Source organism: Zerene cesonia, chromosome 18 (genome assembly GCF_012273895.1).
Source record: "Zerene cesonia ecotype Mississippi chromosome 18, Zerene_cesonia_1.1, whole genome shotgun sequence".
In the NCBI taxonomy this organism is placed as follows: domain Eukaryota; kingdom Metazoa; phylum Arthropoda; class Insecta; order Lepidoptera; family Pieridae; genus Zerene; species Zerene cesonia.
In genome coordinates this window covers 653,578-678,766 of record NC_052119.1, presented here as the reverse complement: position 1 = coordinate 678,766, position 25,189 = coordinate 653,578, and the positions used below count along the sequence as shown (strand labels likewise).

The window sequence follows — 25,189 nt, the reverse complement described above, 5'->3', positions numbered from 1 at the left end:
ATGGTGAGAAAACGCGTCAGCAGGGAGCTGTCCGTGTTTGTTCACCAGATCGGGACAGGATATAATAATAAGGTCGAGTGATCTGTATGATTCGATAATTTATTGGCGCGGGTTTTAGTTCCAAAACCGAGAGTAGGGTAAAGACCCTTGTTAAGACTCAAACTTATTTAATTTAGTGGTTTATTGTGAAATTTTGTGAAATAACGATGTTTTTTTTTTACTATCGGTTACCAATTAAGTAAAATGGTACGCAGTCATTTATCGAATTGACTTTAATTATTTTAGTTCAAATTTGTATACGAAAATGTATTTTATTTACTGCTAAAACTGTTTTAATACAGTTTTATTCATATGTATGACAAATAATATAGATGCAGCTGGTATTTTTTCAAAGTCGGTATGACGGTATGCTAATATTATTATTTACAGAAATTATATCACAATTAAAAATCACACACATTGTTCGTAAATAAACATATTGTAATAAATGCGTAACTCCATATATGTTTTTTGTTTTATTTATTACAAAAGAATGAGAAATGGTCTATTACATATATTTTAATGTATGTTATCAAATCCCTGATGTATGAACAAAACTAGATGCTTGTAAAATATTTTACATGTCTCGTAATTAAAGTTCCTTGGCATAGATATTTAATAGAATTAATGTATTTAAATATATTAGGAACATACCCACACACTCCTTAAAAATTACCTGTTATTATATATATAACACTTATATCATACGAGAAATATTTCGTATGAATATAAATGCATATAAAATGTTATCAAATCGCTACCGTCATATCCACTTTGAAGAAAAATCTATTTAAAGTAAACGTCATACAATATAACCCTAAAATTTTCTAGTATACATGATGCTGTATGCATGACAAGCAAGCATGAACAATATTTATTAATAATAGTATTGCTATAAGGCATCAGGTATTTAATTAACTATTATTTTATTTTATTTTTTTATTCGCAATCAATATTCTACTGTATAGTGTATTTTACTATCTTACGAATATTTCCTGTGTTATTCTTATAATTGTATGATGGATTTAGGTTTTATTTTTGTATACAGCCTCTATCCAGTATTTTCTTTTATTAGTTTTTTTTTATTCAACCACTGTCAACTATTCGGTTTGTAAGCATAAGGTTTGCCAAAAGACACACATTAAATTGTTCATGCGAGCTTGTAAAATTTACAGCTACGTGTAGCCTCTTACTTATAAACAGTTAAAATCGACACTTACCTTTATTTCTAACTTAAGTCAAACTACTACAATATGAGAGAGACATGACTAACTTAATTTGTGGCAAATATGTTGACGAACATGATTAAATTATGTTTATGAGTAGGGGCCTACACACATTATGTCTTCCTAAAAATGCAATGTGTCGATGTTTGGTTCATTTACCTTATATTCTAGACTTTGTATTGGAACTGTTATAACATTTTTGCAGTTTGATTTTTTTTCGAGTATTCATTACAAGTCTACAATACATTTCCCGTGACTTCGCTTGTTCGAAATGCGCTTTGATTTAGTTAATTACCAAGCCGTTGTAAAGTCTTTAGTTTATATTACGGTTACTTTGATTACTGTCTAATTACTGATTATATTATTCATGGAAGATCTTTTTTTTTTTGTTTTGAAGAATTATTTTTTATTTTTAAAATCGGCTATTCACAAGCTGTTTTCGAATTCAAGTTAATGATAATCGTTAGCGTTCTTAAATACTTATTATTTTCCTCTATAATTTATTTTGTGTGATTGCGGTGATTGGCTTTCTCACTCTAGCAAAAACACTGTTGAATGAGAGAAAGAGACAGCTTCATATATACATTCATCGTCCATAGATATTTCCTTTTTCACTAGTGGTTATAGACTTATACACTAGGAGTTATCAATTCATAGACAACCTAGATACTAGGTACTAGGTATCCTTAATGTAGAGGGTGTGGGTTGAAATAATAGCCAAAATAATTAATAAATAAAATCAATTGGTTTGATTGGTTTTAGTACATCATCCCTTATATACTATAAAAAGTATCGGTCAGGCAAATTATAAATCTAAGTTTTTTTTTCCACCAAGTCAAGTGTACCGAATACCGAAATGTACTTGCCCTTTACGCCACAAAGGGACAACGGACTTCGTATTTTTGAACGATTAATCTGGGTCATGTTATATAGAAAGTAGCTGAATATTCTTTATGCATAAACCGCGTGTAATAGGGAAAGGGATTTTTATCCTGGAAATCCCGAAAACACGACTGTATTTTCTCCTTAAACTATGCAGGCGAAGCCAAGGGCTGGCTAGTTTCTATATAAATACTATTATAGATGTTTAGGGTAACGTTAGCCCTTCGAGTAACATGTATTCATCTCTTAAAGTTTCTTTCAAAGGATATATTTTTGTATCGTTTATTATAAGCAAGGAGTCCTTTTGACTCTTTTATGTAGGTAACACATCCGCTAGACTTTGACGTCCGTAATATGTGAGCAATAATAGAGCTAAACCTGATTATGTACACATAATAGATGACGGTAATAATATATATTGTTAAAGGGGATGTTTCAGGTTTTCAAAGGTATTCGGAAAGTAGTCGGAAGTATTCGGAATTCGGAAGTACCGCCAATTTTGTATATCATCGGCAGGCTCATAACTGCAAGTTATATACGAGAAATGTGATTCAACAAAATGGCGCATATGCGTGAAATGTCACTTTGACAGCTTCCGAAATTAAAAGTCACTAACAACTATTGGGAATGTTCTATTACGTTCAGTTCAAATGATTAGAAAATCTAACTCAAACATGTTCATTAAGTTAGTGATTAAATCAGTCACAAAACTGGCACTGAATACTATGACAAATTAATATACTTTATTCACATTTCGTGTATTTTAAATGCTATATTTATAACAATTGAAGATTAGAATGAAGCATCCCCTTACATAATTTCATAAGATTATTCCATGACGTCATGATGCAAATATATAATAAAACTCATACTTAATCAGTAACTGTTTAATTAGAAAATATGTGAAGAGAGTGATAACCAATAACTTATGTTATAATTATTGTAAGGCTATTTGGCTAACTGTCTTTAACAGTTTCATAGATAATGTATAGTATTGGGCTGTGTAAATAAAACTAAGTTTTAACTGTATTACTATTTATTTACCCTTTTACAATTTGAGTTGTTTTTATATGATAACCAGAACTACAAATATAAGGAGTCTAGAGGAAGGTCCGAAATCAGGACATCAGGAATCTGGACCATCTCTCGTATGAAAAAGTGTCACCCCCAACTCAAACTCATTTAAACCGTTAGAAGTAGACCAAATTTAAGTAGGTCATGCACTAGCTTTCAAGTAAAGTAATTTGTATGTTTTTCAATAATTAAAGCATTGTTAACCTTAACTTCTGTCTGCTTGAGACACAAATCCGACATTAAAAATAATAAGTATATAAATACATATTACAGATTATAGTAAATGTGAATATTTTAAACAATAAAGTCAATTATTATGTATAATATTATTACAAATATTAATTGTAGCCCACATAAATTCCTTTTATATCATCACCGGGCTTCAAATTCCGTCAATCAGCATGTAATCTTCTCCTTGTTCTTTCGTCAGTTCCCCGAGAAATCCTTTTTACCACCGTAAGGCTCGCCTTAATAGGAGCCCGAGTAACTGGCCTCAGTAGAGCATCGCGTCTAGGAGCAGGAACTCTTCCCCCGTTGGCGATGACTAACGCCAACGGTGGTGGAGTTACCAAGCCCAGAAACGGTTGCAGACAATACGATGTAGTTATCTGCTAGATGAGTTCGTAAGAAGCCTTCGCAGCTCGCAGTTATGTACTTGATAATGCGATCTTTGGGTTTTTTCGGTCATAGTTTATCTGAAATGAAAGAATCAGATTTATCTATGAAATATTATTAAAAATTATGTTACAATTAAATAATATACATAACAACCCTTTGTAAGCGCTTATTTTGCAAAACTTGTATGCCGACTTATATTACTCAAAGATTTGGATTGGAAAGTAAACGTGAGATAGACGTAAAGGGTCTTCGGAGCTTTATTCTACAAAATACGATTGAGTATGTACATCCTTCTGTAAATATGCTGTAAGTACACTGTTCCATGACTTTTTTAATTGGATTCCATATTAAAAGCAAGAGAGACTCAGATATAATTTAAATTCTTGTAAAATTATATTTTTCGATTGTACACTGCACATTCCATTAAACTGCATTGAACATCAATCAATAAGTGGCCAGTCGAGATAATTTTTCGTTGTTATGCGAAATTATTACATTAAATAAGAGAGAAAAATAAGTTCCTATATAAGTTGTTTATTCTAATATTTAGCTAGGTTTGTAAGAATAGTGGCATATCGTTTCACATGTAGATATTTTTTTATTATGTCAGCAGACACGCCGCTAGTGGCTAGTGTTTCGCCTTATGGTAAATAATACCGCCACCCATGAGCATTTATAGAGATAGGACCCTAGGAGATAGGGATAATTAAATGATACATGATAGGAATAGAGGAATGGAATAGAGGAATGGGTGAGGAAAAGGAAACGGGCCTTCAGTCCAATTCACCGAACGAAACACAGTAGCATTCATATCTACTATTTTAGGATGAACTTCTGTGGGGGTGTGGTATCTTCCCTGGCCGGCCGAATTCGTGCCAAAGCGTACTCAACTCAAACATTACAAACAAAAAAAAATAATACATTATAAAGATCAACGATTTGTTGAAGTAACAATTTATTAAACCTTCATTATACCAGTTAAGCTGCTCATACCTATTATGCTAAAGGTGGCTAACTTACCAAATAATGCAATGAATTGATGATTGCCTAACTACGAGTATCAAGACTAAGAAACGCTGTACTTTTTGTTAAAAAAACAAACGCCTACACAATTCGACATGCCTCATGTTAACTGCCTTTAGTATGATTCTCCAATAGTTGTAATGTGACTATCATTGATATTGGAAGAGGTACTTTTCAAATTTGAACCCTATCTCAATTGGTTACGGTTTAAATTATCTCGAAGAGCAAATGCGTAGGTGCGCCCACGCAAGATTTATGTTGAATCATTATGGGAACAGAGCTGGCTCAGCATTTAAATGTATGCCAGCTTCTGCTTCAACATAACTTAAAACGTGGTCTTAATTCTCTTAACCAACAGAAGTTGAGGAGAGAAAATATTCAGATTTGTTAAAAAAAAATTAAGAATCTATGCATATAATAACAGTAGTTTACTAAATAAAAAGCTTGAGGACGCAAGTTTTATCAAAATCGATTCGATATTCTGTTACTGTTAATAATGTATCAAAAATATCGGTTCTGGTAATAGAGTGTGAACTTTTGTGTAGAAAATAAACTACGAAAGACACTTTTCATACACTATCTCACCACAACATACAACTATCTTCTCCGCTTCATTGATCTATTGAAATGATTATGAAACAACACAATATCATCCATCGTGTCTCAAATTCGTTGTGAAGTATTCAATATCTTAAGGTAGAATTAATAAAAACAGGAAATTATTAATGTCTTTAATGCATTTAGGGTTGCGGCGCTACCCGCATAAAAGACACGTGTGAGGAAACCTACCGGTCCAACAAACACGTGTTAAAATTTCCTTGGATATTATAAATGTCTATTCAATTAATGATAAAAGAGAAAAAAGCGTACATTATAAAATTTACTTTAAATACTCGGTTTAATTACAAGTGTACCTATATATCTTGCTACATCTGATCTGATTATACATGAAATATCATATATTATAAACTTTACATAAATAGCTATCAATGTAAGAGGTACTCTAATAACACGTTTACTTAAATTACATAAATAAATAATACAAAATGATTAAAAAAAAGAATTAAACGTCAATACATCTGAATTGAACAACTCTTTTGCAATACAATTAATATCATTTAAAGAGGAAAATGTTACTAATTTTTGAATGAAACGTAAGACGAAGACGAAGAAATAAAACATTTATTTAAAAAGCCCCATCAATTATAAATTTGTTTACATTATAGAACTGGTCAAGAAAATTGTTATTAAATAGATATAATCACAATCCTTCCACATAACCTGTGTATATATTGAACTATTGTTTAAGTTAGCAAGTATAATGATTAATCAAATTCTTGGTATTTAAAGTAAACCTTATTGTCTCCTCTCTATTGTAATATTTATTTTAATAAATATTGCTAAGGAAGTTCTAGTCAGGTTTTGCCAATATCATTCCATTTGAAAACGTTATATTGCTAGTTAATTTCTAAGTAGTAGTTAAATTTTGAATATTACCTATCTAGTTTTTTTGTTCAAACATTTACAACTTTTGAATCACTATTAATACAAAAACGTGTTTAGTTTTTTTTTGTATATATAAAGCAATATATTGTCAACATTAAGTCCACTATCATCAACAATACTGAACTTAAATTTGAAATTTATGAATTAAATTTTCTGTATCTTTCGTATCTGTAAATTTCGGAAAAAATTACTGTCTTTAACAGTGAAATTAAATTAGATTGTATCTCTTTATATATTGCTATTGATCATTAGTCCCTTAAAGTAATAAGCGTAAGATGTTATATAAATATATTTAGGATACATACAACCGTAATCGTAAATCGTTGAATTTTTAAAATAACCTGTCTTCATCACAACCCTTGTGCAGCGGCTCCAACGGTTCAATCCTGTAAATTAAAAACACAAGATTAGAAGCTTCATAAATTTCTACAAAGTACGCTCATAAATTTAATAGGTCCAGTCCAAACAAGTTTGAATATCCTGACCTATCCCAACGTAGATAAATGTGATAAAGAGAGATAAGAGGCAAATATTATTATAAGATATGGTATGGGGTAGGTCGGGTTATCAATTCTTACAGTGTCTAAATGAAGAATTTTTATGAGGCCCTTGCGCATGTTCTGTAAAATAAATATTTAGCAATGATTTGCGAAATAGCTTTTGTCCCTTTTTACTGCTATTGTTAACGGTAAATCATTTTATATTTGGGTTTCTGAAAGAAAATGTGACCGTAAATTGAGCAAGGCCTAACCTTTAAATGAAACGTATCATAGAATTATGAAACATTATTTGTTATCTATGTACTTCGGCGTAATTTTAAATAATACAAGTGTTCCGCCCTGATTTCGCCCGTAGTACATATGCCACTCAGTGAAAATACAGCTTTCTAATGATGATATATAATTTGTGAAAATGGCCTGCAGTTTTCGTTTAAAAACTTTACAAACGTGCATACAAAAACACATATTCTCTTTAAATATTATAAAGAAATATATTATTCACTTATTTAATCACAAATTCTAAATACATTATTATTGTTTAGTATAATAATAACATAACACGTGACATTTGAATTTATGGAGATTACTAAAGATGACAATGTCTTCTAAAAGAGTTTTTTTAAAAGAATTTCATTCTATCATAGATTTTCAATAAACATTTATTACAGTACGTAAGTACGTACTCTAATAAATGTATGTAGGTACATATGTAGGACTAAATCTTGACTCAAACAAAAAACCCAGCTGTGTTAAAAACAAGGTTATATTAATATAAAATACTTGTAATGTCCTTATAAAATGTTTTTATACGCAAGATATTTAAATATTTTGTAAGAACGATACACAATGAAGCAATCGAAAGCATAGAGTAAAGAGTTGACATTGCGAAAGACAAGCTTTGCATAGCTATGTTTATCGTGAAAATATACTGGAACCAAGGTCCGAGCAATATTATAAACGCAAAGGTTTGGGTGTATGTTTGTTACTTTTTGAAGCAAAAGCTACAGAACGGATCTTGATGATATTTGGAATTGATTTTTTGTATTAATTGTAGCTTATATACCAGAATAACACATGAGCTTTAGAAATACAATCTTTTGCCCGGGTGAAACGGCGCGACATAGACACTAGTAATAGACATTTGTGTTGATGTTGTATGCAAATATAAATTAAAAAGTCGTGGATGTTTAAAATACTTTTTTATTGACAGGTTTATTAGAAGAAAGGTATAGCAGCATTACGTATTTAAGACAGATGCTTTCATCTTACCACAAATCCTACTAATATTATAAATGCGAAAGTTTGTAAGGATGTGTGTCTTTGTTGCTCTTTCACGCAAAAACTGCTCAACCGATTGCAATGAAATTTGGTACGTAGATAGCTGGATAACTGGAATAACATATAAGCAACTTTCTGTCCCGATATTCTTACGGGATATGGACTTACGCGGCTGAAACCGCGGGGCACAGCTAGTACTATATAATAATAGCACTTATCAAGGATTTTGTTGATTCTTACATTAAAGCGTATTTTTTATTTTATTTCTAACACTATTTTATTATCTAATTTTCCGCCCATAGCTTTGCTCCAAAGGAAAACTTGACAGACTCAGGGTGTTCACGATATAGTTAAGTTCTTTCGCGAGTCTCAAATTATCTCTGTACCAAATTTCAACCAAATGGGTTAAGTCGTTCTTGTGTTATAAATAGTGTAACTAACACGACTTTTTTACTACGCTACGTAGGTCGTAGGGCCGAGTTGTTTAATTGTTTGACTACGATCTACATATAGGACTACAAGAACTATAATCTATCTCTGTACCAAGGGTACATTATTACATGACATTTGTGTCATACAGATATGATAAGGCATTTTCGCGTTTTAATTTTAGAAGGATAATTTAAAAAAGGAAGTTCTCAACGAAAGCTTTTAAACGTAAAACCAAAAAAAACTAATCCAATAGTAATTCTAAACGAATGGAATTCACTGAGAAAAGTGAAATGGTAACTGGGTCAGTTTTCGTAAGCATTTCGACCTCGAAAGAAAGTATTCAAGGTCATGGCAGCGCCCACTACATGATAACCTTGAGAGAAGTCAATGATCGGAAACCGTCGCATCCTATGCAACTTCTCCATCTCTTTCCAACACGTGGATAGATCGTACGCGTGTCTCTGTCTAACGTCAACGATCGGGATCCCTCGATTCTTGCAGCATTGCCGTCCCGCTCTGTATCAAGGGGTTCAGCGGCTATCTCTGTCCCTCCCCGCCGATAGGGGCGGCGCGGGCGCATCGGCGCGGAGCGTTTGCTCAACTGGAGCGCTAGGGCTTTCTTTGTTGCTTTTTTTACACAAATTAGTTGGTTAGGGTTGGCACTTGCTTTATTTATGGTTGTACTTGTTCGTCTGTGATGTTGCGTAAAACAGATGTAATAATGCCTTCGACGTGTTGAAAATTTGTAGCGTTGTAGATTAATCTTTATTAATTGCTGTCTGTATCGTGCTTGACAATTCTTATCGGAATTAGTAACTGTAAAGCGATGACACATTCAACGAGTTTATAAATCTTACAAAGATTAGAATGACTATTAGACCACTGTAAAGTGTTATAAGAATAAACTCGTATTTTTAGAGAGCACCATTGTGCTCTCTAAAAATACGAGTTGTATCATTATACACCTGTAACAATATTACACATTCAAATGGTATCCAATTCACTGGCAAGTCTCTAACCGCTGACAGCCCTACAAAAGTATTAAATAGAGAATATTAACCGTAAAACAAATGCGACTTTACCAAAAGAATGGCCGTGTTTCGAATCCATAATACAGAACAGAACACACTCATTTTTATTCCCATCGAGTTGGAGTTTTTTCGTCTTTGTCTTGTTCCTCGTCAAGTGCACGGGAATTCTTAGGAGCAAATATTGGTATGCCAGTTTTTGTCGGCGGCGTGTGATGAAAGTAAGATGGAATCCCGCCGGGCCACTTGCTTAGATTGTGTCCTTTCGATTTTGGATGTTTAACTAGTTGACGTGTAATGTGAGAGTACATGTTTTATCGAGTTTTTGGGGTTCAAACTGCTTGGGTATGGGGATGGTGGGTGGAAATGTTGTAATGATATTTCGAATAATAATAATAATAAAAAATAATAGTCTTTATGGACATAATATTACAGGAAATCTTCATGAATCTTAGGGCTACTGAATTAGTTAAGTATTGTGTCTCAGGAGCCTAGGGGTTTCTCGTAATAATAACGTCCTTTATTATGGTCCTCATTTATTATTTATTATTATTTATTCTGGACGAGTAATTGCTTTTAGAAATATTGTAAAACTACTTTAATATACAGATGAAACTATAAAACTTTACTTTACCATGACATTTCAACATTATTAACAGTATGCTTCCTATGAAACCACCATAAATAATATTATAAATTTTTGGTTCATTTCAAAGGATAAAGACATTTAACAAATACACTCTTGTACATACCAATTAAGCAATAACACATATTATTATCATGATAAATGACACATATTTAGTAAAACAGTTCCGCATATGTTCTTAATAAAAAAGCAAGTTGAAAAATAATGATTTAATCAGCGGCCATTGCGGCCATAGCTGAATAATACGCCAATGCAACGATAGCAAAATATTAGCATGCACATTACATTTATTAATATTTCTGATAAGAAGCTTATTAGCATAGCTTCCCACAGCCATTGTTTTTGTATTCTCAAAGGAAGCAGATTCCTATGACGCCATTTTTTAAAGTACACATTCCTCAAAGCTAATAAACATGTCTCCATAAAAATAGGTGATTCGAAAAAATATTCGTAATGTTTTAATTGTCAATTAATTCATTTTATCTATTAGTAATATTTATACACAATTTGAAGGCTTCAATTTGAACTTGTTTTTAGACGTATATAAATAAAGTGTTTTTTTTTATCCAGTATTGATTCTAATAAATCGGATACTTCGACGAACTAAAAGCATCAGCTAATTTACGTTTAAGTGTTAATTTTTAAACTCTCAATTTGTTTGGAAAAATATTAATGGTCCATATGATCCATATGATGGTAAGACATCCTCATATAGTTCATTATCAACATAGTCCTTTGAAATTGTTGTAAATGTTGAAGGGATTGGATTAAAATAACCTCTTATACATTTATCGTGGAATTGACGTAAGTAGTATATACGTACGTATAGACTCAGTCCATACAGTCATGCATTGTCTAGCTAGGATTCCTTAGCAGCAGCCTAGCCTCACAAACGACTTTACTGTGGAGAAATTAATCTGAGAATTAAATATTTTTCAAATTAGATATGTTTAATGTATTATTCTTTTAGTTAGAAAGCTTTGCGTACATCTATCGTGTTGAATAGAAAAGTAATATTTTACAGAAAATTATACATAACGTGATATACTCGTATTAATTATTATTACATATCTATAGATGTAACAACGACTCTCTGTACCAAACAGTTTAACAAAATATTTCGTTTTATTATCCTGAACTAAAATAGAAGAAATGGTCCCAATTGGACACAATCTTAAAAGAATTCATTAACATACCAATTAATTAAAGAAAAAAGTAATTAATTTGTTAACATAGTTAAAGGTATATTAGGTTTATATATTATCTTAATGAAAACTTCATTTGGTGTCTAGAACACCTGATCATACCTACAAAAAAAATTCACAAGATCTACGTCTGATCATAAGCAATTAAATATTGACGTATTAAATAAAAATACAGATAGTCCGGTTGAAATAGAGACTTGCGTTCAGGAATGGTGAGGCATCAATATTAATTCCTAGACGTAATAAACTGAGAACAAAGAAGTATTGTGGATGTACTCAGTATAATATTAAACAATGTGCCTCTGTATTAAACGACAAAAAGATGCAGTTTTGTAGTCACGTATGATCGTATGGGACCAGTTTCTGGTCTTAGCTAGGGTTGCCAACTATTCATAAAATATAACTTGGTAGCTGTAGTTAAGCGAAATATACGACGAACAAACGAAAGTTGTATGTTTACTTGCTTTCCGATCGTGGCTTTGTACGCGTAATTAAAGAAGAAGATAGAGTCCAGGTCCCAAGAATAGTTCTCGTTCCACTTAGATATTCAGGATGAAAACGTCCTTTCTCAGGTCTTATAGTATCTCTGTACTAAATTTCATCGAAATCGGCTCTTCATTTCCTGAGATTTGCGTAGAGTGCGTTTATGCGCACGCACAATTCAGCGTTATATTATAGTAAATATTACTTTATATACTGATAGATAGAATATTTGTGAGTTGCAGTTAATGTGTATAATGATGATAATTTAAGCTAATATTGCATTTTGATATTCAGACAATACATTTAACAGTAGTACAACTGTACTTTACTACTATTATTTACTTTTTTTTCTATTATTATCTGTAAGGCTTAATTCTAGGGTAGATATCTGTGATATGCCGTAGTAATAATAAAGAAATAGAGGAAGTTATGGCATAAAATATATGCATTTTTTTGTGTCTTTCACTCGCAGAATATATGTATGTCCATGTTAAATGTTGATGGACAGATCCTGATCACTGTCCAAATATTACAATTTGGAAAATTCAAGACTACTACAATGACTTACTTTTAATTGAATGAAGATAAATTTTAATTTTTTTTTATTTCGGTCATATAATTTCATTAGAAATAAATGCCTGTTTTTTATATTCTTAAACGATAAGATTAGGATATATACAATTGTAACTTGTTTAATTTAAAACCTAAGCTTAGGCATACAATTAACTGGTTTTTAAATAAAACTTCAGACCAAAAACGTTGTCGTTATCTGAGACAGATTTATGGCCGCCCAAAAGCCTTTTTCCTTCAGAAGCTTGGAATTCGGAGGTGGGAATGTGAGTAAGGCAAAAAGAAATTTAGAAACCTCTGGAGTTAACTTGGAGTTTTCGAAACAGTTTCAGTGAACGAGTATGTTCGTGGCCTTTGGGAGGTATGAAAGGACTTACTATGATTTGCTAATTGATTTTCGTGTAGGATTTAATCTGTGCCTTACTAAAAGTTTGTTTTTTAGTAACCACAAAGGACATTATTATTATGATTTTATTAAATCGCTTCATTAAAATATTTAACAGAGAAAAGTTTCAGATAAGCTTTAAATTTGTAATTGCAAAATTATGGCTGGAATTTTACTAAAAAAATGTAAAATGTTAGTTTCGGTTAATAGTCGTTTATTTGGACCCTTACTCACATGGTCAGGATATATTTTTAGTTTCCAATAAGGGTGTAAAACAATATTAAAACATTATCACCCCAAAGGGCGGTAAAAACCATAAAAAACTTTATGAAAAACATATGGCGGATGCAGATGCGCACTAATTTTAACTGTCTTCCAAAATAAGGTCTAATTTGAAATTAGAACGTTGCGGTTTGTGTTTTTTTTTTCATCTGACAGTTGCCTGTGACATACGTAGGCATAGAGGAAAAAAGAGACTATAATATGTGTTCTAATTTCGCTACTTATTAAAAACAGCTACTCTTTCATGGTTAAATTCGTTGATAAAAATAAAATAAAAGTATTTATGGTTTCACCTTGACCCTTATGTAGGCTATAGGGGCAGACAGCAATCTAGACTAGGGTTTCTGAAGCCCTAATTGTCTGCCTAGTCGTTTTAAACAATGCGCTCAGTGTTGTTTCTTTTTTATGCATGTATAATAAACGTGTCTGTTTGTTTGTCCGTAGATATGGGAGGGTAGGAATAGTTATATTTATCTTATACGGCATTTATCGCGACAAACGAAAATACATAACTTTTGTAGTAAAACATTTTTTTTAAATCAGCACCATATTTTTTAATTGCCCACACTACAAATTAAAAGGAAAACATAATCAAATCGGCAAAGCCGTTTCTGATCTGTGCTGAACGTCATTGTGGTTTGTCGGAACCAACTCACAAACTCAGATAAAGACGAATTTTATAACTTGTATTATTCTAATTAAACTATCAAATATCATAAGGTACGAAAAATACTATTCGACAGGGGACTTCAACATACAATGCTTTCAAATATCTTATACTAATGATCCTCCCTGACTTCGCCCGTGGTACATATATAGCCTATATAGCACTCAGGGATCACGTACATATCCAATTGTGAAGAAGAAAGAAGAGAATTTTTTAAATTGATTCAGCAGTTCCTGATATTAGCGCGTTCATAGAAATAAACAAACTCTTCAGCTTTTACTATTATTATAGAATAACTTCAATACATATAAAAACAAGCACACACACACAGAAATAAATAATAACTCAACATATGGAATATATCACTAGGATTGAAACGAACGCAGAAATTAATAATTACGTTAATTTGTCTTGAATAATAATAATCTAAATTAATATTATAAAAATGAAACCTTTTTTGTGTGTATGTTTGTAATGTTTTCACACAAAACCTACTGGACCGATTTGAAAAATTCTTTTACCATAAGGGAGCTACATTTTCAATGAGTGACATAGGCTATATACGTACCCTGGACCAAGCCGGTGCAGTCCGCTAGTCTTTTATAAGTTAATTATTAAATAAAGCACTTCATTAATTCATACATAATAATAAATATGTACCTAACTAAATAAATGAACCCACGTACCTTTACCGACTGCAACCACTGAACAAAACAGATAAAAATTACCAATAGTACACAAGTGCGAGCACGTGAACCGCATACCAAACGGATCAGCAGTTTTCAATAAAAAACAGACAAAGACATTGACTTTACCCAGCTGTAATGTAAAAAGCGCGTTCGAGCGAGTGGGTTAACTCTAGGGGTAGCCAGACGGGTTTTTTGTTACCTAGTGATGTGTTTGAGTTGTCGATGAAAAATGTCGCAATCCTAGATATCGATAGATCTAGTGTGAATGAGGTCCCATCGCTTACTACTTTTTTTTAGTTGGCGAAAAATTATCTCAAGTGTCATTGAAACAAGATGAAATTTAATAGATTGTCGTTATTGAAAATGTTAACAGGTTGATTACCTGTAATAAAATAAGAATTATTATATATTATGTAATTTATAAAAGAAAAAATAAAATGAACACAAACCTGTACAGAAACGATTGTCTATTGAATAATTCATAACCCATAAATTGCAATTCTAAAACATAAACAGAAAAATATCATCATAAATTGTTGAACGACTAAGCACTCCATAAATGGAATGGTATATTCAGTAAACATGTTATTCGGTTAGGATTTCTAAGAAACCCTCCCCACTGGGAAAAAGTCACCCAAGCGAATAGGTTAGGACACTCAGTGTCTAGGCGTAGGTCAATGTTGACTGCCAGACAGGTTTCTGTTGCTAAGGGACGGTACTACAAGTTGTTATCGCTGATCGATATTTAACTGCTACGACAATAACTCAAGCTTTCATAATTTACTCCTACACGCTATTAATAAATCAATTATGCGCAAAAATCGCCATAAAAGAAACGCGCTCCTACATTAATAAAACACACGTTTACAAGTTATAAAACAATGGTTTTACAGTGCAGGTTTTGAGGTATCGTCTCATGTCGAAGCCTCAGGTAATTTTTATCTCAGCACTAAATATTTATAACATTTATTGGCCGCGAAGTTTATCGACAAGCCATTAATTTGATTACATCACTACGGCTCGCTACAGCCGGTTTGACATTTCACTGCCAAGGACTCAAACTACCCTACGCACACATGTAGACGTGGAACACACACATAGATACATTCGGAATGAATGTCGTATGAAGTTACTGTTTGAGCTTAACTAACGTTCAAATTTAATTATAGGGGTGACTAATGATAATTGAGTATTCAATTATGACTTGTCTATGGGAAAAAAACTAAGGGTAGAAAATGCAAAGCTACATTTTCAGGAAAAGCTCTCTTACGTCAATCTTTTTTATAAAATATGTATATATTTTAAAGTCTCATTTTAAAGAAATGACTTTATTAATATTTAAACAAAATATTATGTGCAACTTACCAATCAATTTACTAAATTAAATATTGTTTATGGTACTTACGTTGGAGTCTCTACCAACATATAGAGTTGTGAAGTTATTGACATTTTGACGCTATTTTTAAAACTTTCTAGTTCGTACGAACTAAGTCTTATAGATTTATATCCGAGTTGAACTGACATTCATCGACGCCAAACGACTTAGTAAACTCAAAACTCTACTTAAAAACATTTATTCATTCGACTAGAGTTCTTTCAGAAGCGTTTTTCAATCGCTAAAATACATAATAATATTTACCACCAGTTCGGAAAGCAGTTTCTACAGAGAAGAAGCCGGCAAGAAACTCTGTAGTTGCCCATTCAAAATCATGTCTTTACCTCGATAGGTTAACATCTTTTTTTCTTAATTTTTCTACACTAATGGTGTCGGTATTACTTAGAGACTGTTTTCCTTTGTTATTTAATATTGGATCAACATTACTATCAATAAATGTTATTGGTATTGATAAATGTTTGATTTGAATTTATTCAACGCGAGATGTGTTTGTAGGTTTGTTCTAGAATAACGAGTAGATGATGAAGAATGACGGATATAAATCATGTTTGACAACCTAAATATTAATTATTATCATAAAATAATACACACATCAATCATTTAAATAAGGGTTGAAATTTGTTTTTACTTAAATTCAATTTCAATTCAATCCTATATTGAAAAATACGATCGAAGATTGTTTTTTTGTACAATGCATTTGTAAAGTCCAAACGAATGTGATGTAAATTATGAATGAGTTAGTCATACCTACTACGCTACTATGTAACCATTGGCAGTGACGTCGGCCACATTCGTAGGCGATCGTGTACCGCCGTCGTGCAGTGACCTAGGGTAACGTTAGCAAATTAATGAGTTCTACCTACTTCCGTAATGGCGGTTTTTCTTGCGTTTCATCAATATCGGTAACATCACTAGTGTGTTTGATTGTTAATTTTCGTATATTCGTGTTAGGCTATTATTTAGCAAATAATAAATTGTTCCAATTGGATGAAATATTTCAATGATCAAAATTTTTCTTCTTATATCTACATTTCTTTATGGCGCTATTTAGATACTAAATAAATCATATGGTGTTACAAAAATCTCATTAAAATTCTGATATGAATTTGAAATAAGAATCCACATGAACCAACAAATGTAATAAAAACCCTTGCCTATCCTTTTCTAGGGAACCATAAATAGTGTCATAATGGTGCATAGAACGCCTTGCACCGTGTTCGAAAAAAAAAAACAAAAAGCGCGGCGCGCAAGCTCGCTTATGTTAGAATTCCTGAACGCAGTCTAAACAAGAATAATTCGTAGCTAGAAAGTGTACGGCCGTGACCGAGTGTAATGAACTCCTCTGACGCCTATGTTGGCCTAGGTTAGGTTGCTGACGTGTTACAGCGTCAGTGCCGCCACGCTACAAATATCTAGTAGTTTTGCTCGTGGTTTTTACGTTTTTTTCTTTGTAATGTTTGACATTAATTTGCACAGATAATATAGAGTAGTAGTAAGGAGAGGCTTTTAGTTTTTTTTTATTGAAAAACGTGCATGTAGCCGCTTCAATGTATTATTATATTTTATTTTTAAGCAGATTAGCACATGTGCGAACTTAGCATTATTTTTAATTTTGTTAGTTATTACAATAGATAAAAATCTTATAAGATCCTACTTATAGGATAAGATAAAATTTTAGAAAAGTTAAGGTTAAGTAAAAGAAATTCTTAGAAGCACTACGGATGTTACTTTTAAGTAGAGCTTTAACAAGATGCAAGTTCAAATTCAAAATTTAGAAAGAAGCTTTTAAATTCTTATCTTTATAAAGCGAACTTAAGTTATCTTAACAAATCAATTATGAATTAAATTAATTGAAATAAAAAAAAAAATTAAAAAACTTACACAACTCCACAAAACAGCACAAAGCGATCACTCAGTGGGCGGGAAACGGGATTAATGGCGTATGACAGGAATATTTGCGCATCACGAGTTAAGTGAAAATTATTTATTGTGGGATTTACAGGGGCGGGGGACGATACGTCCAGGTCGCGCGGCGTCCGAAGCCCCACTGCGCTTAGAGAGACCTCGCTCGTGAAATTACGTAAGCGCACCGCCGCGCGCGCACCCCTTTCCTTTTTTTCCCATAATTAATTTCTTGCAAGATTTTGGCGCTACTTTTTATAGACGCCGATGTGCACGCGGTTATTAGAAACGTGAACATTTTATTAGATTTACATTCGCTAGATGGATAAAATATGAAAGATCGGCTGACTAGTAAGATTCTGTTAAGAGCTGTTTCTAATGTATTTTTCATATTCCAAAATGGACGCCGCGTTTCCCGCGCAGCCGATCCCGGTTACCTGCGCCTGCGCCGCACGCACACACGCGCAGCATTGGAGACGTGACACAGACACGGTCCTAATGCTATGTTGATTGGAAGTTATAAAGACGTAAATGATTTTTTTTTTAGTTTTTCTAATTAGAATAGCTCTTTATGGTATAATATTAAATTAATGATCATCATATCTCCATAAGAAATTAAATTATATTACTTAAAAAAACCGCTTTGATGACTCTATAAAATTTTTAAAATTAAAAAAAATCGGAAAGAAATATTTAGCCTTCGCTAGGCACTGTCTTTTCAACTATTTATTTTGCAGTTTCCTGAAAAATTGCTGCTGTGGTTTAGCATTGAAAGCATCATATACAGATTTCGCATATAAATTATCATATAATGTGTTAGTTTAAATCCCGTATCCCGCAAAACAGTCCATTGTTTCGTGCTGAATATGAGGTTTACCTTTGATGAGAGATTAACAGTACATACTTGATAAATGGAAATTCATTCATTTCCTTTTCCTCACCCTTCCCAACCATTCCTTCTTTTTAGTCATCAAGCCTTGCCTTATCCCTTACCCCTTGCGTTACTCGCTTTTTGGAAAGCAAAAACGAGTTACGCATTCGCAGAGGCACTATCTCTGCTGGATGAATGTTCATGGGTGGTGGTGATCGCTTATAATCAGATGAACCACCGGCTCAGTTGCCCGCTATGACATAAAATACTTAAAATCACTACATAGTATAAAACAAATTTGCTTGCTCTGTTCCTATGTCCCTTTGTATGTTTAAAACTAGGTAACGGATTTTGATGGGTTTTTTTATAGATAGAGTGATTTAAGAGGAAGGCTTATATGTTAAATAACATCTTTTAAACTACTTTGAATTAAGGCGTGTGAAACCGCGGGCAAAAGCTAATATAAATGTATAAATAAGCTAAAGAGGAACTGCAAAAATTATCACCATTAGTGACCGTGCCAACCGCTGCTTAACCATATTCTTTGTCGTTATAGCGGCAACAGAACTGCACATCATCTCGAAAAATTTGTGAAAATACCACACACACACAGCATGATACACAACTACGTGATAGACGGACATACGGAATCTTAATAATTACCCTTTGGTTACGGAGTCCTATAAGTCAACAAACACCCTTGAATTAAATTAAAAACTATCCGATCTTATTATGGAAAATATTCAGAAAGAGCAAGAAAAATAAAAACAACATCCACAAAACAACTCTTGTATTATGTTCTATTTTCTAGTCTAGTACCATTTGTTTATTTTTTGCGCACTGACCCGTAGCTTATGAATATTTTATTTATGATGTATACAAATGAAAATTAAAGTTTGTTTATGAACCGATATTATTTTTTTCTTGTTATGTATATCATTCAATAGCTCTAGCTCGGGTAATACTAGAAGGATAAAGTCTTTTGGAAGGCTTACGTGGGGACACAGGTCTAACACCTAGAGGTCCTTGGAGAATTTAATGTCTTGTGGAACTCCAGCAGTTGTTTATTCCTGCGCTATAGAGACACAGATCTGGGCAGTCCGCGGCTGAAGTAGGATTATTACAAAATTGTTATTATTAAAAAGTAAGAGCAAGTTTCTAAATTACTATATGGAATGTATTGCTATATCTTAATTCGCATTAAATTAATATAAAACTGCCCTTGTTCGACAACTGACAAAAAAAAAAAGAAAAAAATTACTTAAATACTCAATAAATAAGTTAAAACTCACATGCAACTCTATCTCCACGTCCCGTAAGCTAAGAAAGTATAAATAAAACATAACTATTGGTTGGTTCGAGTTAGGGACGTTGCCCGCCGCTGTCGTAGTGTGTGTGTGTAGTCACACGATGCGCATGTGTGACGTAAGGGTTGGCACACGTAGTTTATTATTTAGTAACGATGATTTTGCCGTTGCGAATTGATATTGATCGTCAGAATATTTATATTTGTATTAATTATACATTTGATGAACGTCTCACACAAAAATGTCTAAATGTTTGTATATTTGTTTACTGGTTTAGTTTTACATTTGTTTCTACACGTAGTTTAAGATAGAATGAACTTTTCTTCGGAGCTTTGTAGCGAACAATCTATTTGCCTTGAGGTGGCAACCCTATTGGCGCGTACACTACCACGCGATCTTATATTACATGGGATTGTAGTAAATATAGTTTTATTAGTAAGTGTGTTACTGTAAAAGAAGATAAAATTTAGATATATTAGTAACTAATTAATATTGGGGCTGCTAAGCAAAAGTATTGTCTAGCAATTGTTATTTGGTGTGTGATTTTCTTTAAACGCCACGTGTACTCAAATATTACCATGTGCGAAGAATTATGGAGCGATTTCAATGACCTTCTTGTTTTTATTTCAGACAATTCAACATGAAAGTGAATGTACATTTAATTGCCTTTTTTTTCTCATATACATTTCATTATCTGTCTAGAAGACCAAAGGAGGTCTCCTCGAAGAATAAACAGTGAAATTATATTTGAGACTAAATCTGAACCATTTTTTTTTATCTTTTATGATCTGTTTGTGCCTGCTACGCCATAGTAGACATTTTTCAAATTATTGAAGGTTATTGCTCTAACTCAGAGTTAAATTCATTAAAGTTGAATATGTCTACCAATCAAACCTGATCAGAATCTTAGTTATAAGTGTTAATAGGAGGACTTTCTTATAACATATGTATATATTTAACAAACTTGATTTGAAAACAATATTATTTTTTAAATTTTATGATTAATATAGACATTGTGAGAGACTATTGAAACAAATAAAATACACTTAATTATATTTATTTCGTTACATATACCTATATGTATACATATACCTAAAATTACCTAATTAGGAAAACATTTCAACATTCCAATCAGACATATTCTGCAAATTATTGTTTCTAATTTGAAAACTCACTATTTTTACGATACTGTAAGCTTATACACAATTTCGTTCCTATCAATAAAATTATTAATAGGTACAAAAATTTTTAGTTATACCTAATATAATATACTAGATGTCAGCTCCCGGTTTGACCACCGTGGTCAAGTAAAACTTGCAGTGGTCACGTCAGTGTCACTTTTTTAATATAGCGCCATCTTTCGAAATTCATAAATTTAGGTGTGATTAAAATTGCAATTCGCATTATAATAGTAATAATCTTTCTGTAAGAATTAGATGTTGCCCTGCTTATGTCACTTAAAAGATAGCCTATGTAGTGACATAGATAGTAGCCTATGCAGAGAGTGCTCTAGCCTCCTATCGTGAAAGAAGGACAAACAAACACTTTCGCATTCTTAATATAAGTAAGGATTACACACACACACAGGGTATACCTTTGCGATAAAACTTACAAGTTAATAATATAATTTTTTTAACAATACCAACCTGGGTTTTGTTAAAAAAAAATGTGCTTCAAGTAAAAGAAATGAAAGATATTTTATTTTCGTATCCAAACTTTCTTTATTCTGCTTGAAAATAATCTAAAAGCTTTTATGTTATTTTTATTCAAAATCGAGTATAAAGGACTTGGCTACATACAAAAATAAAGATGAAGCTAATAACGCGAAAAGCTAGTGTTTAATATTGGCTAGATAGATGCATGACGAAGTAACTCACACACACAACAGCACTCACAACTCACAGCGCGGTGTGATTGAGGACGTAGTACGGTGGGTGACGGTGTGTCTGAGGAAAGTGTTAGTCAATACCACAGATAAACTCACAACTAAGTTAAGCCACGGGCAGCGGATGTGCCGCGAAATAAACATCATGAGTTACACGCTGTTTTGTCACTTGCAAGATGAAAAGGCGTCCATTGTAAACGCATTGTTTGCATTCATGACGATCTGCGAAATTCATTGAGTACTTCACGTAGAAATTGCCTTTTAACGGATTTTAAACTCGATTTATTTATTATAATATTCAACCAGACGTGTCGAACGTGGCTAAGATACATGATTGCGTAAAATTAAATACAAGAATGTGCCTACTACTTTTGATATGTTAATTTCTTTGTCTGTATATAGCTTTTTTAACAGTCGTTTTACGGATATCCAAAGTTCTCTAGGGAAATCGTAATATCCCAAAAAACATACATTTTGTGATAAGGTATATTATTCTATCCTACTCATATTATAAATGCGAACGTTTGTAAGGATGTGAGTGTGTTTGCTGCTCTTTCACGGAAAAACTACTGAACCGATTCAATGAAATTTGATACGTAGATAGCTGGACAACTGGAATAATATACTGGCAACCTTTTATCCCGATATTCCTACGGGATACATACTTACGCGAGTGAAACCGCGGGGCGCAGCTAGTAGGGTATAACTGTGAAATTTATTCGAAAATCGGTCAAATGCCAATCAGACTCTTGATATTAAGTTTGCTATTGAAATAAGCTTCTGCGAAAATAATTGCTAATTTCCTTCTGACGATTGATATTTGTTGTTATAGCAGCAACAGAACTGCATCAAAATATCGTGGTTTATGACATACAGCTTGGCGACAAACGAACGGACACACAGACTGACAGAAAAGTCTTCGCAATAGGGTCCCATTTCTTTGAGTAATAAAATACATATTAGCAATATTCAATGCTCGTGTAAGTAGTTATTTATGAACTTGGAACCTGGGATTTCCCGCGTAGAACCCACTTAATAGTAGCATATGTTCTCATTCTGACTTCTATCAAATGCGGAAGTCGAACTTTTCTATGTGGGAGCCGAGCCCGATTCGAAAAAGAATCGGGTCGCATCAGGGAAGGTACTGCACCCCCACATGAGATCAGCGCAAAATAGAGCATGTGAATGCTATTGTTTCCTCACAATCCAATCCTTTCCTTTCCGTCATCAATTCTTTCCTTATCCTTTCCTTTAAAAAATTGTCAACATTTGCAGCCTTATCTCTACAAATTCTCACGGAGTGTGGCGATCGCTCGTTTGCCAAATAATACATAATTTATACGGATTAAGTTGAAATCAGAAAACAAAACCATTTTATTGCAGTTCAAAACTGGTGCTTTTTTCTATTTTGAAAAGAGGTTTCATATCTTTAAATGTATAAAAAAATTCATGTATTTAATACACAAAGGTGACTTACTAATCTTTCAATCCACAGCCCAACCTACTTGAGCGATCGGGCTGAAAATTGGCATGCAGATAGTCATTATGATGTAGACATGCGCTAAAAAAGGATTTTGATGAATTCTATCCCCAAGGAGATAAAATATAACGTAGGTCTATAAAAATTTATTGAGACCACGCGGGCGAAGTTACGAGCGACATCTAGTATAACAATAATTAAAATATAACATCCCCCCCCACCAATCATAGCATAAGTTCACAATGAAAAAGTCGAGTAAATAATTTATGATCAACTTAATGAAGTATGAATACATGACGTGGTTAAACTTAACGGTTACATGGTAACTGGCTGTTAGTTGCTGCGGAAGTGAGATAAACTATGGATTAAGTTAATGTTGCTTTAATATTTTAACTCACTTATATACCGGGGGTTTACTCGTTGAACTGGTTACTAAATCCAACGTTTTTAATGAGCAGATTAGTTTATTTTATAGCATTGAAATGAGATGAATGATAAAAGTAGGTTCATCCAGTAAAGACAAATGAGGTTAACAAACAAATAAACTCAAAAGTTCGAATTGATAACCTCCTCCTTTTTGTAAGTCGGCTGAAAATAAAACCTATATCGTTTACAAGGAATCATTGGCATATTTCAGCATTACTGAATACCTGCTCTGCCCCCTGGTTTCTCACGTTCACCGTCAATTAGCCGCGCAATCTGGCGGCGAGGGCAAAAAACTGCGTAATACTTCTATTAGAGATGGACCCGATGCAACCGGAATATTGCGAGCTCACACGCAAGAAAAACGCGGCATTTGGACACGGGCGCGTATTCTATTTGCCGAGAAAAGAAACTGGCAAGATATAGTAAGATGAGATGGATAAGATATTGTGTGGTGATGGCAAGAAAATTAGAGGATATTCTCCAATACACTATAGTGATTTTCCTTTTCACAAATTGGTTTTGTGATAGGAAGAACATAATAAGTAGTGGTGTGATGCTGTCAAGAACGATTATAGGAAAAGACAGCGGGTCTTCGAGGGAAAATCATTCTATAGGTATCGAGATAGGTCTCGCAATGGAAAAGTATGGTTTTAGTGGATTTTGTAAATGTAAATAAATTTTCAGAACTAGATCAAATTTGAATTTGATCATATAGAAGGCACCAGATTTCAAATAAAAAAATTAGTTCACCCAGTTACAATTTAAGAGGTAACAAATACATATACCTCCACCTATTTTGAAATCGGTGGAAAAATAAAATTAAATACGCTGGCTTTTTCATCTCTTATCTGAGAATGATTAGATTAGATTGTCATATAAATAAAATCAAAAGAAAATTCATTCAAAAAATAACCTTAAATTGTACACGCTAACGTATTTTTTTGCTCGAAAGACGTAACTAAAGAACGTTCCACGTATGAAACGCGCTTATTTCAAAGGAAGGATCTTGTATTAATAGTTAATAGAAATACGATTAAAATGCACGTTAGACCAAACCAACGGAGCAAGATGGCGGACTGGTTAAACGACAACTTTTATAAAGTTCTCTTGATAGCAGCTTGGATAACACTAGTGATTAGAAACCTGTAGAAGATAGAAAAACAATAGATAGAGTTACAAACGAACATACAACCACCTCTTCGTTTTTGGAAGTCGGTTAAAATAAGAAATACCTCATTAATATTCAAATGAATATATGCATTTGCTAAGTATTTGAGAGTTCTGTTGTTTTGCTGTCTTGACTGGTCTAAACAACACAAATCTGCTAATTTAAATGTAGCGATTTTTTCTCTGCGTTAAATACTCTATCTTACATCTTCTTTTCTCTAT

General features: G+C 32.8%; 1 long non-coding RNA gene across 1 annotated transcript; it reads right to left on the bottom strand.

Annotated features, from left to right (window-relative positions):
* Positions 1–179: 179 nt before the first annotated feature.
* Positions 180–17,979, bottom strand: LOC119834126. The gene is made up of 3 exons (XR_005287988.1): positions 17,811–17,979; positions 6,674–6,754; positions 180–3,916 (listed from the first exon to the last, which is right to left on the bottom strand). It is a non-coding gene; the product is annotated as an uncharacterized LOC119834126 (long non-coding RNA).
* Positions 17,980–25,189: the final 7,210 nt, after the last annotated feature.